Source organism: Lonchura striata, chromosome 3 (genome assembly GCF_046129695.1).
Source record: "Lonchura striata isolate bLonStr1 chromosome 3, bLonStr1.mat, whole genome shotgun sequence".
NCBI classification, from domain to species: domain Eukaryota; kingdom Metazoa; phylum Chordata; class Aves; order Passeriformes; family Estrildidae; genus Lonchura; species Lonchura striata.
Window position 1 is genome coordinate 96,311,275 of NC_134605.1, and position 18,160 is coordinate 96,329,434.

At 36.3% G+C, this 18,160-nt stretch overlaps 1 long non-coding RNA gene across 1 annotated transcript in view; it reads right to left on the minus strand.

Annotated features, from left to right (window-relative positions):
• Positions 1-5,683: 5,683 nt before the first annotated feature.
• The window catches only part of LOC144246013 (uncharacterized), a 44,862-nt gene continuing 32,385 nt past the window's right edge, over positions 5,684-18,160 (minus strand). The window contains exons 2-3 of the long non-coding RNA XR_013339615.1: positions 17,995-18,057; positions 5,684-5,716 (exon numbers count right to left, since the gene is read on the minus strand). This is a non-coding gene — a long non-coding RNA (uncharacterized LOC144246013). The remainder of the gene's footprint in view (positions 5,717-17,994; positions 18,058-18,160) is intronic.

Genomic DNA, 18,160 nt, shown 5'->3' on the forward strand with positions numbered 1-18,160 from the left:
CAGCGGCCCCATTTCACAGCCACCTGCCAGGCTGCGTTTGCAGGGACAGGCACACAGTGACAGCCTGTGCTCCTGTGCTGCACTGCCCTGACTGCACAGCGGGTCAGAACGGCTTCTGGGGGTCACCTGGCCCCAGCTCCTGCTCAAAGCATGGCTAGCTTCACACGTGGCATGTGCACTGGCAGGCATTAATATTTAATCTGTAAACTAATTTAATGGAGCTTTTCTTTTTCATGTGATCTTCAGGACTAGTTCACTTTTAAAGAGTAGGAACACAGGGCACAAAAAGGTGATTTTTTAAAAGGGTGAAGTGAGTGGTCATAAATGAAAGCTGATACATAGGTGCTTTTTGTTTGTTTGTTTTACTTACAAGTTTTCACAAAGTATTAACAAAATATTAAATTTCAGTTTTATTTTTTTTTCCCTTGATAAACATTTTTTACTTCAGGTGAGATTTTTGCTCCATCAGAAGAGCTATTCAAGGTATAGTAGACTTATGCTCAGTTTGTCCAAGAGTAGAGAACTTGCATACTATTACAAAAATAAAGTAGGGTGGGTGAGACAAGAAGTAATTATGATGTGCATAAACTAAGATTACTTCACATGTCTAGCTTCATGTATGTATTACACAGAAATTGTCAACTCTACAATTAATGATAGGATTTTTTACTCATGTTGTTATACCTCTCATACTTGTTATTCTTGGATCTCAGCTTTCCAGGTGAGGTGGGTTGAACTTTGCATATTCTCTGTAAGCAGAGGTAAGATAAGATGCCAACCGCTCCTGAAGATTATGGGAGGTCCTGGAGCTCCACTGCAAGCTTGAAACCTCTGGTTGTCATCCAATATGGCAAGAAATGAAAGTTCCCCAAAGAAAATCCAACTATTACGGGTTAATGATTCTAGAGGGTGAATCAATAACATTCAAAAATGATGACTAATGTGACAATCAAGATTTTGAAATTGTAGATGGAGTGAAAATTTATGAGCTTTAAACTTAGATTCCTCAACTGTTCACTTCAACTGTAAAATGACACAGAATGTGGTGAGCAAACTTCAATAGAGGATGTGCTAATTATCTGAACCATACTTGTGTTCTTGCTCCAACATCCCCTATCATTTTTGATAATGACAATGTTTCAGAAGCATTCTGAAGTATTCTTTGGACAAGAAAAACAGGTAAGTATATTTTGGAACGTTGCCAAACCTTTGAGAATTGCAAGGTGAAAAATGAGAGAAACAAGGAAATTTCACAGTTACCAAGATCAAAACTAACGTCCAGTGTGGGAATCCACAGCTTCCCTCTGGCTGCCCTGGAAAGCCTGGGACCCTGGCAGGGGGTCAGGAACCCCCCTGGACAGAGCCCCCAGAGACACTGTCTCTGATCTCTGTCCATGGAAAAGAGTTTTCAATCTTACAGGATGAAGCACAAGCTCTGAGTGTTTGATATGAGTAATAATTAAGTGTGGCACGAGTGCAAAAATAAAATTATAGGATTCTAGATTAGGGGTTCAAAGGGGACAAGATGGAGGAAATTGGGTGTGCCTTGTCCTTTTTCTCCTTCTTCATGCCCTCCATGTTTCCCTGTGGTGTTGGCATTTTTCTATTGGTTTAGGCTGGGGACACACTGTTCAACGTAGACGATAGATCTTGGCAAGTTATTGTAAATATAGCACAGGTAGTTTCTGGTATTTAATGTTTGTAACATCGCACTGAGGGCAGAGCCCCACACGCTGCCCTGCAGGACAGACCTGCGGCAGGGCAGCATAAAATGTTAGAGATAAACAGAATAAACAACCTTGAAACCAGCACAGACGAATTGCGACTTCTTCTTTGGCAACGGGGCAGAAAGACAGAGACTTTTTACAATGTTGGAATCATCAATACCACAGATTCCAACACTCCAGTTGGCCAGAGGACTGGCAGTCCCTTGCAAACTCCTTTTTTTTCCTTTTTGGTTTAAGACCAAATCCAACAAAAGGACAAAATTACAGGAGCACAACAATTAGTATGAGAAATAATTTATAGAAGACAAAAAGTAAAATGAAAATGAATTTTTTGTCTATCTTGTAAAAGAGCATCTGTGAAGCAGTATTGTCAATAAGATGAAGGGCTGAGAAAGAAAGCTGCTGGGGATGTCTGGACAGCTGAGTTACCAAGGAACTCACTACCCATGTAGCTGAGAGAGCTTGGGAAGCTGCTGAGGTAGGATGTTTGGTGTTGTCTGTGGCATGTGGAACCAGTTGGCTGCAGAGTAGGACAGTAGCTCCAGAGAGTTCATCTTTGTTGTATTATCTTGATTTCCAGCTGTCCAGGGAATTGCTAAACCTTATGAGCTCCTTTGTGAGCTTGGATGGTGGCTGAGAGCTCTGCCAACCAGACTGCTTATAAAAACCCCACAGAGCTCCAGAGATTAGGCAGCCAGGAGCTGGCTGGAAAAAGGACTTTAGCAGCCAAGCACCCAGGAGATGGGCAGTGGGAAGGGTGACCACAAATGAGTAGATTTTATTCAAGGGTTTCAACGGAATTGACATATCCCTTCAGAATGCTTTGGTCCAGTCAAATCCATTATTTTCTGGTGACTGTGGGGAAATTTTGGAAAAGTTCCAAATCTAAGAAAAATACCAAGCAAAAATCTTCACATATATGTTATTTTTCACATAAGGCAATGATGAGAAGTATAGGAAATTTTTTTTTTTTTTTTTTTTTTGTCCACTGAAAGAGCAGACCTTCAGCTTTTATACACTCTCCTGTTTAACCAGGATGTAAAACTAGTCTGTGTTGGGCTGTGAAGGGTTTTGTGTATATCTGAGTACTTGTTGTGGTGACACAAGTCTATTCTAAAATGGTCCTTAGAGCCACAAAATATGAATTTTTTTTTTACTTAGCACCAAAATATATTATCTCTGAAAATTTTCCTGAGCTTGACAGTGCCCATAGTGATTATCTAAAAATACAGGTGCATTCAGATGGAAGGCCTGCAACTCAGTAATTTCATTGCTCAAATTTAGATTTTGGTGTGAATGTCAAAAATAATCATTTTAATAAAATAAACTACTCCAAAAGTCCAGAGAAAACCAGCCAAATCTTCAACTTCTTTCCTTAAAAGATCAAGATCCCCATGAAGACATTTATCTTTTTTTTTATGCTTACTATGAGTACTTAATCTGTTTTAAATCATACATATCTACACTTTTAGATAGCCACATGCATTTTTCTCAAGAGTTTTTCAATTAAACTTCTCCTTTCACATCTAAAGGTAAAGCAAGTTCCACCACTCTACATTTTCCAAGACTAGTGGTTTTCTGGAAGCCAAATTAGTAAGTGAATTCTATCCTTAACAATAAATAAATCAATCTTTTATATATATATATATATATATTCGGAAAGTTTTGACTGCATAAAATTTCTTTGAAATAAAATTGGGATATATTATGGGGTTTTTGATTACTTTGCAGATATAATTTGATTTTTGTTTCACAACCTGCATTTGAAGATAATTCTCAATGTTGTCACACTTTCATGTGCTAAAAATATTACTTGAATTTAAGTTTAGAGACTGTGCATATCTTTGTCTTAGTTACAAACAAAAGAAAACACATATTCTCTATCTTTTTCCATTAACAGGTATGATTGATCCATTACCCGGCTGGGAGCACCTGGCATTATCTGTCATTATGAGTTAAACCTTTCTCTGCTAGAAAAGGTATTCCTCTTTTGCCAATTCAAAAGCATGTTTGAAGCAGCAAAAAAGATTAGTTTTGAAACAGGGTAAAAGATTAGTTTCTGAAAAGTTGCTAGACACCATGAAGAAAGAGCTATTGCATCATTGCATTGTATAGTTAAGATATGCTATTTTTGGAGGAATTGGATTTTAGAGTTCATAGTTGGTGTAAGTAATTCCTTAAAATCTGATGTTTGGATAAAAATACTGTTTCAATAGCTGTGTCTTATCAAGGACAAAATGCCAGTGGGAAGAAAGAGCAGCTGACTTCATTGCTTTTTAACATATATGTTTTATGCAGCATTTGCCATTAATAGGTGTTTTGAAGATCATTTCTTTTGGCTATAAGAAGCAAAATCCTTCATATAGGATACAAGGCCAGCAATCAGCAGCAATCCAGAGAACCATTTTCCTTAGAGGATTTCTGAGCTACATCCATAAGAGCAACTGTACCTCCCTCAGAAGAAGACTGTGGAATTAGAGCAGGGCAAATCTGCCTGTGTGCCTCTGTCTTCTGATGGCTGAGATGTAACAGCTTGAACACAGCCTAGCCCACACAGGTGTCAGGTACCACCGTGGTTTTCCTTCAACACTTTTTTCCACAGCTTCCTCCAAGATCTTCATCTTGCCTGGCAGATCTCCAGCTTCACTGCCAAGGGATGTTTTGTGCCTGGCTATTGGCGATGGAGAGACTGGGATGACTGAGGTGGATCAAAAGCCAATTTTATTGAGAATACAAAGGGTTTAAATAAGGTTTACTTGTATGGCACTTAAATATAGGATTCTATTTTTAGTGACAATTTCCCATTGGTTACACATTCTTTATGTTATCAATTATGTGGTAATCATTACAAAGTTTCACAACATGTCTCTTGGTCACTTCCACACCAGAGAGCAGTTATCTGTGTTTGTCTCTCCCATGCTTGTTGCTCGATCAGGCCTAAGATATCAGGCTGCTTTATCAGTTCCATTGTACTCCCTGTCTTATCTCCCATACCTGACAAATGGAACTTAATTGTTAAGAAAATATAAAACCAAAGAACTCAGGTGCTTTGAAAGAATTAGCTAAGATTTTTTTTCCATTGGAGGTAATACCTCAGACAGACCTTCATACACCTACTGTTTGACCATTCAGATGAGATGAAGTATCACTTTAGGTGTGTGATAACTATGGAATGTAAGTTCTTTATTGCGTTTACACTATTTTGAATCAGCATTCCCATAAAAAATGGTGCTTACTTATTTTGCTGTAAAATGTTAAAGTGGTAAAATGGCCCTCATGTATAACATATTTCTGCTCAGAATACTTTGTGTGACAGGTAAGTGACAGAATATTTATTTTGTCCAGAGAAACAAGACAGAAACAAAGAGGTATAGAGGCAGTAAACAGGAAGTCTGTAGAAAATACAATATTTGATTCCACATCTTCAGAGCCTAGTATTAGGACTTTTATTCCTTTCCAATAAACACAGATATTTAGTATCTCATTATAGAAAAGACCTGGTTTTCATAGCTGTTCTTCTGTTCCTTTCTGGTTCATGCTACTGTTTGGGCCTGTGATGCAGTGAGTAATACTATAATTAGAAATATTTATTTTGATTTATTGCATTTCTGTTTTTTGTGTTTCTATTTAATTATATTATTCTTCACTGATTATAAAATAAGAATAGCATTTTTGTTTGCTTAAGGACAAGCAGGACAAAAGTTTGTTTTACTAGTCCAAATGACACTTTTTAGATATTGTCTTTCATGTAAGGACTTTTGGTCCTTAGCACCCCTTTCTGTGCTGGTTGTTCTATTGGAAAGGAGTAAAACTGTTGAGGAAATCTAGTTAAAATAAGAAGCTCATAATGAGTGACATTTTAAAGTCATGACGAAAGCGAAGGGAAAGGCATCTCCACACAATCCCCAGCTGAACTGTTGGATCTTCACTGTCTCTGCTGCTCCAAGAAGCTGGCTGCCCTCCTCAGTACTCCACAGGCACTTCAGCATCTGTTAGAGAAAAGGAATGACTCACGCAGAGAAACAAAAGCCTTGTGTTTCAGGGATGTCTTATCAACCTTTTTCTGTTCACTGCAAAGTGCTCTGTAACATCCACCCCAAAACCTGCTGCTATTCAGGACATTTGACATGTTCAACAATTAACCCCACCTTTGTGGGTCTGCCCCTGTGTGCAGAGCACACCTGCCAGTCCCCCAGCACGTCCAACTCCTTGGGCAGAGCAGGTGGGATGGGCAGCAGGAGGCAGGAAGGCACTGTCTGCTCCTGGCTGCCTCAGCTGAACCTTGGAGGGATGGGGCTGTCTGGTGCCCACCCTGGGCTTGCTGGGCTCATAAAGGGCCATCAGGGTTTGGGATGAGGGAGGGGAGAAAACCTTCATGAAACCTGCCAGGAATGCTCTTTCTTTGACCAGTTAAGCTGTCTCTGTTGATGGGCTGCCCTGGCCCCTGAGTTTATAAACTGCCTAAGTATTGCCAGGGTTTTGTCATTTTGAATTACTGTGGAACAACTGAAATCTGGATGAAAATGCAAAAAGGAGAGGGAAGAGGAGGAGGAGAAGGAATGGAAATACTCTTCCTTACCATGTGTTACACTGAAAAGGCAAATTGCCTGCTTGAGAAGACACCTAAGTTTCATTCAGCCAAGTTGCTCCTCTGGGAAATAGTGACGATCAAAGGGTTTTTTTCTTTCTTTAATGCAGTAATTAATTTATCACCCTGCAAAGCTTTTCAGAGCTGATCTTAGAACTGTCTGTTCTCATGTGGGGTGCTGTAACACAGTTCAGCTGCTCCTGCTCTGAGAAGGCAACAACAGGGCTGTCAGTAGCAGCAAGATAAAACTGTGATTTTTTCACCAGTGAGAGTAATGGTGCTCACAGCAGGCAGTGAATTCTAGCAAGAGCTTTTAGGATTTTTATGCTGAAATTCTGTGCAAATAATGAATAATCTTCCCAAATTTAGAGACTTGGTTAGGTCTCTGTTTTGTCAAGCAAGTCAAAACAGTAAGATTTATTCGGTTTTCCTGTTGCTCTGAAGAACCTCAGAGTACAGCAGAAATAGTCAAGAGCCTCATAATCTTCAGGCATGCTTTGCTGCTACTGCCTTAGGGAAACTGGAGCAACAAGAACATTGAGTGGCCTTTTCTCCTTTTTTTCCTTTTTTTTTTTTTTTTTTTTTTTGAGCAGTGATAGACCTAATTGACTGCTGCAAAATAGAATTCAGTAATTTGAATTAAAATTCTGATAACCAATAAGCCACATTTGTATACAATCAATTATTTCCCTGTGAAGTTAAGGCATTTTTTTTCATGAACAGGATTATCTAGCTGGCAGATCTCAACTTGAGTAAAATAAGTTTGAGTAGTTTAGATATCCAGTGTGAGTTGTTGCTTAGATTGCACAGAAATTTTGGTCAGATTTCATTGAAAAAGAATACCGCAGAAATAAAATCTGGTATATATATAATGGTGCTTGTCTTCTGTTATATACATAATATCTACCTGGACCACCCTCTTCAGATGGCAAAACCTTTTTCAAAAACCATATTTTAATTGACCATTTACAGAAATCTCTTCCGGATCTGAATAAATCTGGCCATGAAACTCCCACTCTGTATACTTACATATACACATAAATGCAATGTATCAGAGTAGACATCAGGAAAATGTCTGTAGACTAGAATTTAAACCACAGTGATTTAGTACAAGTGTGTTGGTCATGGTGCTGCTGTGCTGGAGGCGGGCGGCGCTGCACCAGGAGATGCTCAGCAGGGAGAGCTGAGGCTCAGGGCAGGGAGCTGGCAGAGCCCATCCTGCCTCCTGCCTCAGGACCTCTGTGCGTGCTGCTGTTTCCTGCTGTTACTCGTGCCTTGTAGCTCTTGCTGGCTGTCTGCAGGCAATTTGTGGCAGAGTGGGGTTTCTGAGCAGCCCTTTGGAAGTGGCTTAAAGTCTCCAAATCTGTGGAGGCTTGTGCCTGATGGGATTTTAGATTCTGAGGTGGTGACAATGTGTTACATTTAGTTCTGGTAAGTTGAAGTGATGTTATCCATGTCCTTTTTTTTTTCTCTCAACTCTTAGACAAAGATTTCAAAGTGAGGCCAAAGTATTTTTAGATTGTCTATTTAATTTGAATACAAATGAACATACTTTATCTACTGTGTCTTTTTTTCCTCTACAGTTACATTGAAATAGGAATTAAAAAGCCTGAGGGGAAAAAAGAAAGAAATGATAGTAAGTGTTTAATTATGAATACTGCCTGTTTAAATTACTATGAAAAAAATACCCATTCATTACTTTATGCTTGTATAATTTATGTTTAACTGTTAATGTGTGCTATTTCAGGGAAGAGTATGATATGATAATAATATCAATTTACCTGAGATTTATAATGAAAAATTTTGGCTACAAAGATAATGTTACTCTGTCCTAACTTTCCTTTGTCCTTACGGTGCAACTATTTAAACATCAGTTGACTGCCAATAAATATTTTCAGAAATTAAGAGTAATTATTACTCTCTTACATTCTTTGCTGTAGAGTGTAAAAGCAGAAGTTCAGGCAGTATAAACTATAGATAACATTTAGTGATTAATCACAGCATCATGACATTGTTGAGATTGGAGGTGACCTCTGGGGGTCATCCAGTCCAAACCCCTACTGACTGAGGGGACAGCTAAAGCAGGTTGCTCAGTGCCCTGTCCATTTAGGTTCTATATATATCCAATGGATGGAGACTGCAATCTGTCTGGGCAACCAGCCAATGTTTGACCACCCACACTGCAAAAAGAGTTGTTCTTTCTTATCTGATCTTGCATGGATTTCATCCCAGCTGAAACTGATGCCAGATAAGTAAGATATTCTCATTATTTGGCTTATGCGGAGTCAGAGACTGACCAAATCACATAGGTGTTAAGTTAGCTTATTTGGATTTAAACTGCTACAGAGGATAAGAAACATTCAAAATTAGAATGTAAGTACTCTAACTCATAAACCTAAAACTATATGACTTCATCACACAGAATAATAGCCCATTTTTCAAACTGTTTATTTTTCAAACAGTTGTTAGTTATGTGTAATTCATCTAGTATGGATTACAGGGAATTTTTATGACAGTATTGATACAGATAATGCAATGTTAAACTATATATCCTTTCATAGTAATTTTTGGCAATTTGCATTGTGACATCTCTGCTGTATTTATCATTATAATAGCTTGTTACAGAGAGGGTCATAACAGCCAATATGGAACACTGGTACTACTGAAGTCCCATTTATATCCTACAAGTATAACCAAAGTGGTTCAAGTGGGAATTTAAGCAATCCAAATGGTGGACTATTTTAAGAATGCAGAAAGCCCTGAGTACTGTGTGCACATGCAGAGTAAATCTGTTTTATACATCACAGAATTAACCAGGTTGGAAAAGACCTTTGGCATCATCAAAGCCAACCTATGTACAATGACTCTAATCTGTTCTTTGTTCTGTCTTCTCTCTCTAAAGAGAAGGCAGAGTCCAAACGACCGGATATGGGTATCCCCATCTCACTGAATACATGATTTTGAGTCCAGCGTTGAAAGTCAAAAGTTGCCATTATCATTCTGAATAGGATCTTCTAATTTTCCCATATGGCACTGAAGGCAAACAGGATTGAATTCATAATGGTTAAAAGGGAAAGGCCTTTGATAAATTTCTACATTTTGAATTATAACTGGATTTTGGTTCAAAATATAACTTTGAAGTATTTTCATCCTCTGTCATTTCTTTGATAAAAAAATATTGTGAAAATGAATTGGGCTAGACTTGTGAATTTACTGAAACTCTGCCATTCTTACTGAGAATAAATAAATAAATAAATAAATGAAGTAAGTTAACCTTAAGGTTAATAAATGAAGTTAATCTCACCCAATTTCTTCTATAAATAAGAAATATAAATCTTGGAACTTATGTTGTTCCTTTGATACCTACTTTGTATAAATGACTAAACTACACATTTGTAAAATGCCATAATATTGTCTTCTGTTATACACATAATATCTCCGTGGATCACCCTCTTCAGACAGCAAAACCTTTTTCAAAAAGACTTTGAATTTATTTAAATTGAATTTGTTATTTAAATTAACATTTTTAATTACTGTGAATAAAAAAACAACAGCAAGTTTATATTCTCACACCTGAATTATAAAAGCTATTTTAATGACACAAACATTTGGGTCTAATTTGAACAGTAGCATGTCTTTTTGTATAGCTGCTTGTGACGTACCTTATAAGAGTGCTTTGTGAATAGGGAGGATTTACAAAATATCAGTTTGGAAATATATCAAAATTTATTTTATTCTTTTCTCTCTATTGAGTTTTATTTAGAGCCAAATTCTGTTTGTTCATGGAAACAGACTGAAAGGCAGGAAGACCAGATCTAAGTGATTATGGAGTGGATGACTGAAGTACCTGAGAAAACCTCAGTTCTCAGGCTGAGGTGGCTACTCCAGCTGTGTCTTGTCCAGATGTCATTATGCAACCTTGGTGTTTATCATCTCCTCTCCTTGTACTTTGTCTTCCATTGAAATGGTACAGGAATATGGTCAGAAAGAGACCTCTAGGTAATAGCTATAATACACAGTGCCATAGTCTGTTTGCCTCTGGCTGCATCTTTATCAGTACATTAAACTGTCTCATTCTAGGATAATATGTTGGGATACCAGAACTCAAGTATCTGTACTGGGACATGCTTTTGGCTTGCACCAGCTCACACCCTAGTTCCCAGCCTAGATATTAGGATGGACCAAACACCATTTCAATAGGCATGAACTTTATTTTGAAGACTCACTGAACTAAATTTTATGGATTAGAAGATGATGCTATGTGATTTAGGGTCTGGGAAATAGGTATTGCCACTCTTTGTTCAGTAGTGTAAATGTAGCAAATTGTGTGTGGATATTTTGATGGACTAGGATTTTGTCGTACATTGTAGTGTTTTTCCATTTGTTCTACTCCACAAATATCCTTTAAAACTATAAGAAGTGTATCTATAATGCGAATTAAAGGATTAAAATGTAAACCTAAGTTACATAATTGCCAACCAATTAACATTTAGAACTATAACAGCACCTAGTGTGCACCTTAATACTGTATAGAACAGGGCCAAGGCAGGGTCCTAAGCCTGCAAGGGGTAGGATGAAATCTCCAATCTGTTAGTGCAGTCCCTGACACACTTCAGGTGAATGCCATTCAGCATCCCTTCCAACGAAGTCCTTGTTTTGAGGTTCACAGTTCCAATGAGGACAATTGAATATCCTTTGAAGAGTGTTTAGGCATGGATATTAACAAAGAATACTGTGCTTTGTGGCATCCTGTCCCTGGCTATTTGTATAGATACAAAATAGTGAGATTGACTCCAGGCTAAAGAACATGTGAAAGAGAGAACACAGATTTTTATGTCTAACAAATTCCTTGCCTTACACATTTACTGATAGAATCCCACCAGTATAGAACCCAGTCTCACTGATTATTCACATTTTTTCTCATGTAACACTTCAGCTTTTGCATCTAAGGACAGATTTTATGCTGGAAAAACTTATGCTTTCCTACCTTTGCCATTACATTAGCAGTTTATCTTTGTTTCTACTGGGTCTTCATCGATAGACAAAATTATTTGAATGAACAGATTGAAGTTGCATAGAGGTTTACAATTGCTGCAGTATCATTAATGATACCAGAGCTTTATATAGCATAAATTAAAGCAAAATGGCACCTACAATGTCTTTTTAGTAGGTTAGGAAAGCAGGTTTTAGAGTTACTTGACTATCACTATGAATATTTAATAGCTTTTTTCTCCTGGTTTGAACTTCTGTGTTGGAAATCCTTTTTAATTCCAAGCCTCAATTTTTCACTTCTTGGCTTAGTAGATAGTGGAAAAGCTGTGATGGCAGCTTATTTTCTCAGGGGAGAGAGTGTATCAGGCCACTTGACAGTGAGTTCTCTGGTTGATTAAATTGTGGCAGCCAGTTCCAAACAGAAAAGTCTTTTGGACAAATGGTGAAAGAATATGACACAGGTTTTTGAGGATAGAAGACATGTAACAGTGAAAGCCTTGGAATTCCTCAAGTATGACAGATTTTCCAAAACACTGACGTGTAACATATTGCACTGAACAAAGATAGTATTTGACTGTGGGACTAGTGTTTATATTTAAGGAATGCTTTTGAGAAGAAAATATTTTAAACATCTTGCATCAGCTAATGATGTATGATTTATTTTTTCTGCAGATTAAATCAATAATTCACAGTACTTTCTGTGGGTCTTCCAGATGGCAATTTATCTGTAATAAGTCACATAATATCAAGTAAATATGTTATAAATCAGATTGTTTACTTGAGTTTAAGTTTTCTACTTTAACATATAAAAATTTCCAAATGTCTCAGTTCTGAATGTTTGTAGTGAAACTCTGGTTAACCAGGCAGGATTTGGAATGGTCAATTTTTTGATTTTGATACTGTGAATTAAAGTTAAATTAGTATGGTATGACAGATTTAATTTTTCCAAAGTATTTTTAAGGAAGGAAATAAATTGAGAATGTGATGATATACTGCAATGCATAGTTATAGTATATTAGTGAAATTTAAAGAAAAACCATTATATAATATTAAGAAAATTTCTAGAATACAATATTTAAAAATCATAGATAACATGAAAGGACCCTTAATCCAACAGTTATTTAGAAAAAATAATCTCATAATCACAAAGCACCACAGAGTTTTCTAAAACAACAATGTTACAAATTGGCAATTTGAGAAATTAATTCTGTGAACTGCTAATGAAACCTAATTTCCTATACATTTCTGTCTGATATAATGTCATGTTTTTATATATGATAATATTATTCTAACAATAAAACAGAAAAAGAATTAATATTTATCTTCCACATGTCTTTTGTCACTCTGCCTGGGTGTACAAAGGGGTGTATTATGACTATGGCCCTTAACAGCAGGTCCTTTACTCAAGTAATGTGTATAAAATTCAAGAAAAGCCACCTTCTTTGGAGACAGAGTTCAACTGTACAAGAATAGGAGAATTTTGAAGAAGAAAATATATTGTTTTCCAGTCTTAACATCTTAAATGTTAAGACTTATTTAATGGAGAAACTAGTATTTAAAGTGATGAGCATTCAAAATGATATAACCACAGAAAAGACTATTAGTAGAAGTTTATAAATTTGCTTATCTAGTATCTAATTTGATTTCAACTTACCTCCTAATAATTCAAACCATTGTTGTGACAATTGTGTAAATTTAGTTAACTCAAGCAAGTTACAAATACAGAGAGATCAAAAATCTCTGCAGATTTTGCAGTGTCATTCTATAACTAATGTGGTTTTAATGATCTATTCTATTATCTCCACCTAAAAACTTGTCTATTATGTGAAAGAAGACCAGATATGTTCTCATCATTAGCTGAAAAACAATGGACTTGGACTGTGAAAATGGCAGCATTTGTTCTACCATTGAAGACAATACTGATGATGGAGTGTATTCTCTCTGCATATGGGAACATTGATAACTCCCAAAAATGGTATGATCTTATCTGAAACCCTATTGATGAGACAGCTGAAATAATCATGATAAATTCGATAGAAAGGTTTGTGTACTAAAGCAAGTAATGTTTAAAGTGTACACAGAAATAAATACAAAGCTGAGGTAATTCTCTGAGTGCAGATGTGATGCAGGAAATTTTATCATGAGGCTAATGTTGAAAGATTTGACATTTCTGTAATCAAGCAATCACACATGATTCCAATGTTAAAATCAAGAGCCAATTTAAAAAGTATAAATTGAAGAATATGTCTGACATATGATGTGAATTGCTTCTTCAAGAAAAGGAAGTGTGTAATTATTAAATTGAATAATTCTTGACCAATGTATATCTACCACTAGAAAATTAAATAATAGAATTTGAAGAGAAAGGAATAATTTAGGTATTTTAGTTAATTCCTGTAGCTGCCATGCTACAGGAAACTTTCCTAGTTTCTCTGGATTTATATATTTCTGGGGATGATGTTTTGAAATCAACCCTCAGAGCATATTGCAAGTTTGAATTTTTATGTTAATTGTCAAGTTCTTTTTAAAGCTATTTTTTTCTTAAACTTGAATAACAACAGTTGTGTCAAGTTTCATAATGTATTTGAGGAATAAAAACTGCTAAAAATGAACCATGTCTCTCCTTTTTCTGCCAAACTGATTGCATTTCATGTCCACGGTGCTCAGGTTTTACCTGACTCAGTTCCACTAGATGGCTCCAAACGTCTTCTGAATGCAGCTTTATTGCTTCAAGATGTTTTAATGTGGCATGCAGACATAAATATTTGCTCTTGGCTGGAACTTGACACGCTGTGGTAGGAGTGCTAGGACTTGGCCCAGGCAGTTTTATTTATTTATTGAAAAAGAAAAAAAAAAAAAAAAGGAAAAAGAAGAAAAAAAGAACACATGTTCTTGGAAAGGGTTTTTCTTGACATAGTATTTACCTACACAGAAAGTTATATTTTGCAATTTGCAAGATAAACAGATCATTAAAATATATCTTCTTGATCTTAGAACAACAAACTACATCATAATATTCCATATTAAAAAAAAAAGAAGAAAAGGAGGGAAGAGATCTGTTCAATATAAAGCATTTAGATCCCAATAGTACAGAAAATTGGTAAATTATTAATTACTTTTATGACATCTAAATAGAGGTAGATTCCTTATGTTACACAGAAGATGCTTCAGCTTTCTTTTTGATATGCATACACAATTTATTAGAAGTTACTTTGCCATGGAAGATCACAGAAGATCACTTTCTAAAGCAATTTAGAGCAGGCTTGCAGCATTATCAGAGTGAAATGGCCGACTTAAGCCTAGATTACCAAATCTCTTTTAAAAAAATATATTTTTCAGCTGTTAATTTATAAATACTGTGGTTTTTTTGTTTCAAAACCTTCATATCACAAGACAAGGAAATCTGCTTTCAAAGTCCTGGACTCAGTTACTTTTTACATTTGTTCTTCTCAGTTGACCTTCAATATCAAAAAAGAGAAAAGATTTAATGAATGAAAATTAATGAAAAATGACTGAAAATTAGGTATTAAAATTAGTGTCATTAGTGATGTAGGAGAAGGAAGGAAGTATTTTAATATTTGAATGGGTTGTGAGTTATGGATAATCTTCAAAAGGTCCAAAAGAAACTTACACTTGTGGGAAGAAGAGGAGTTTCAGGGAAGTAATAGGAAGTAATTGTCAGAAGGAAGTAATAGGAAGAAGAGTTTCAAGGAAAATGGACATGTAATGCTAGGTTCTGAGGAAGGTGACTTATCATAATTTTTTTTTTTTTTTAATTAGAAAACACATCTTTTGGAAAAGAGATTGTAGTATCAAAAAAAAAATCTAAGTACTTTTCTAATGATTTAGCTTAATCTGTATTTGGGAGAACAGTGTGTGTTGAAAGGGAAAGAAAGGAGAATAAATGAGTTTTGAGAATCTGTCATTGATACAAAATCACATAAAATCAGAATTGTTAAAAATTGAGGGCACTTATGGGAGTCATCCAAATGCCTGCTCACAGGCAGGTCAGCAAGAGCAGGTTGCCCAGCACCATACCCAGGTAGGTCCTGAATATCTCTGAGCATGAAGATGTTACAATCTCTCTGGGCAGCCAGTACCAGAGGTGACCAACCTCATTGTAAAAAAGGTTTTTTCTTATGCTTTAGTGAAATTTCCCATCTTTCAGTTTGTACCCATTGTCCTGTAGCCAGACACTACTGCAAAGAGTCTATTTACTCAGTCTGTCAGGAATTTATACACATTATAAAGGTAAGATCCCCCTGAGCTATCCCACCTCCCCACGCAGCAATTATCCTGGCTTCTCCTCCTAATCCAGGATGTGCTCCAAGGCCTTCCTCGTCTTTGGGGCTTTGCTGCAGTAAACCCACACCTCTGTTGGACTGAGGAGCCCAGAGCTGGACATGACATCTAAAATGGACTGCAATGCACTAAATTATTGTCTTGCTAACTGTTTTGATGAACTTACCTTGCTTCTGTTTGGAATCATGATCACTTTGTTGAATAACACAAAAAGAGTGCAGCTGAGGACTGGAGGACAATGTATTTCACTGTTGACTCATCTGTTATGTCAGACAGGCACTAAGGATATGACCCCACATTTTTTTAATGAGTTTTAAAATTTGATGAAATACACTAGGATTTAAAATGAACTGTTGAAATTTAAAATCATGTTTGAATAGACAGATGATTTAAATTTAGACAGATTTCTCCTTGAATCAGTTGTTATTCCTTGTTATTGTTTGGTTTTGATCTTGTTCAGTTTGTAAACAAAAAGTAGAGTAAACCACTTGGTGAGCTTATAGTGTATCACCAGAGAAATAAAGTAAAATGAAAAAGAAGGGTTCTACCCATTTAGACAAATCTCTTAATTTCCCAGGATGTTAATGGAACTTTATTTATTTTGTGAAATCTTCAATTTAAGTCAGAGATAATAAAATGTCTTTTCCTTTATGTTTAGCATCCTTCCTCTAATTATTAAATTATAAGAATCTTTACACTTTAGAAAGTGTAAAGATTCTGATAAGGCTTTCTTTGGGAAAGCCTTTAAAATACAAAAAATCTTGAAGGGAGGACAAAAAAATGTTATTCTCACTTATTCTAACTTCAACATGACTTAATGATTATTTCTCAGTCTTTCTAAGCAACTATTTTGCTCAGATCTATTCATATGTTGAAAGTGTTTTTCTGGCAGGAGCAATGTTCCTGAAAGCTACAAATAAAAAAAAAAAAAAATTACACTGAAATTTGTTACTCTATTTTGCCATATATCTCTCAAGGCCTGTGTTTCTTGAGAATTTATTAGGTTTTTTACTTTCATATTGATAACAGTAATTCAGGAGTTCAAGAGTTCAGATTTACAAAATGAAAACCAGTACATTACCAAAGAAAATTTTACCTTCCCATTTGCAGAGACTCTTACAATTTCAGCATGTTTTATTCTTTAAATATGGTGCCCCCTCTCTCTTGCTTTCCACAGAACCTGCCATTGAAGGCCTTATAGACTGAGTTGGCTTGCCTGTTAAATTAATTCTTTAGTTAGGAACCTGATTTTTGCAACCTTTTTTAACCACAGTTTTTTGAAACATTGAAGAAACTACCAATGCTTGTGCTACACTAACTTCTTTATGTCTCAGACAATTTATTCCTCTTTTGAGAGAAAGTACATAAGTGAAATTTTTGGAGCTTTTAGCTGTGGAGACATATTTCTTCTTCATCTCTTCTATATCTTACACATGTTGTGTAAAAAAGAAGCATCTCAGCTCCCATCATTTATTTTTTAACATTACAGCTGGGTCACAGTGATATTTTCTGTGGCTTATGTTGAGTTTTTGGTCAAGCTAAGACATTTCCTCAAGGTGCCTTTTGTCAGCCATCCACCATTCCCTCTTAGATGGAAGCAGTTTTAGTACCTCCACTTTTCTTGTCATAATTTTCTTGTACACAGGCATTGGAGAATGGTGTTTGAACACTCCCAAAGCATTTTTCGGTTCTTGGGGTTAATGCTACTATAAAAGATTCCAGTTCCCCTCAGCCAGCTGGCTGAATCAAGCTGTTTTCCTGTGTTTTCTGTTGTGTAAAACTTTTCTATTTATTTCTTCGCTACGGAGAGATCTTTCCACATCTTGAATATTTTATCAGAACAGTTTGTTATTGCTGACAGTAGAGACATCTGAGATGAGATTTTTATAGACATCCCCTGCTGATTGAAATCCTCTGGTTTATGCTACCTGACTTCCAGCTGCTGCTCCAGAGTGGCACAAGGCTCCAGAAGTCATGCAGCTCACCACTTCTGTGGCTCAGATTCCACAGGTATGAAAGTGCACTAGGCACAGTAATTAGGCATCTGAAACCTATGTTTGTGATTGTAGGCAACTTCTGGAATTTTTTAAGGAATCTTCTGGGCCAGAACAACTTGTAACAAACATTGTGCACTTTGAATATCCTCTTTGCCTATTATTGTGGTGTTTTTGTCTCCCATAGATGGACTCCAGATACTGCAAGTCCTCCAGTTGAGTAGATCAAAAAGACCTTGTTCTGGAGGAAGTTTCTAGAAATGATTTTACAGGAAGCATGTTGTACAATAGTTACTTGCTGGATATGGAAAGATCAAACTTGGAGTACCATTCTGTATTTTAGAAATCTGCATGGTTTTCAAAACAATGAGAAAAAGAGAAATTTGCTTACACATGCGGCCTTTCAAGAGGCTTCATCATGTTTCTGTCGCATGTTTCCCTTCAAGTCTCTACACTGAAAGAGAACTTGGGAGTTAAAGCAAGCACTGCAAATCCTTACAAAGTATACCTCAGCTCTTTAATCCCACAATGCAACCATTAGAATCAACAGAAACTTG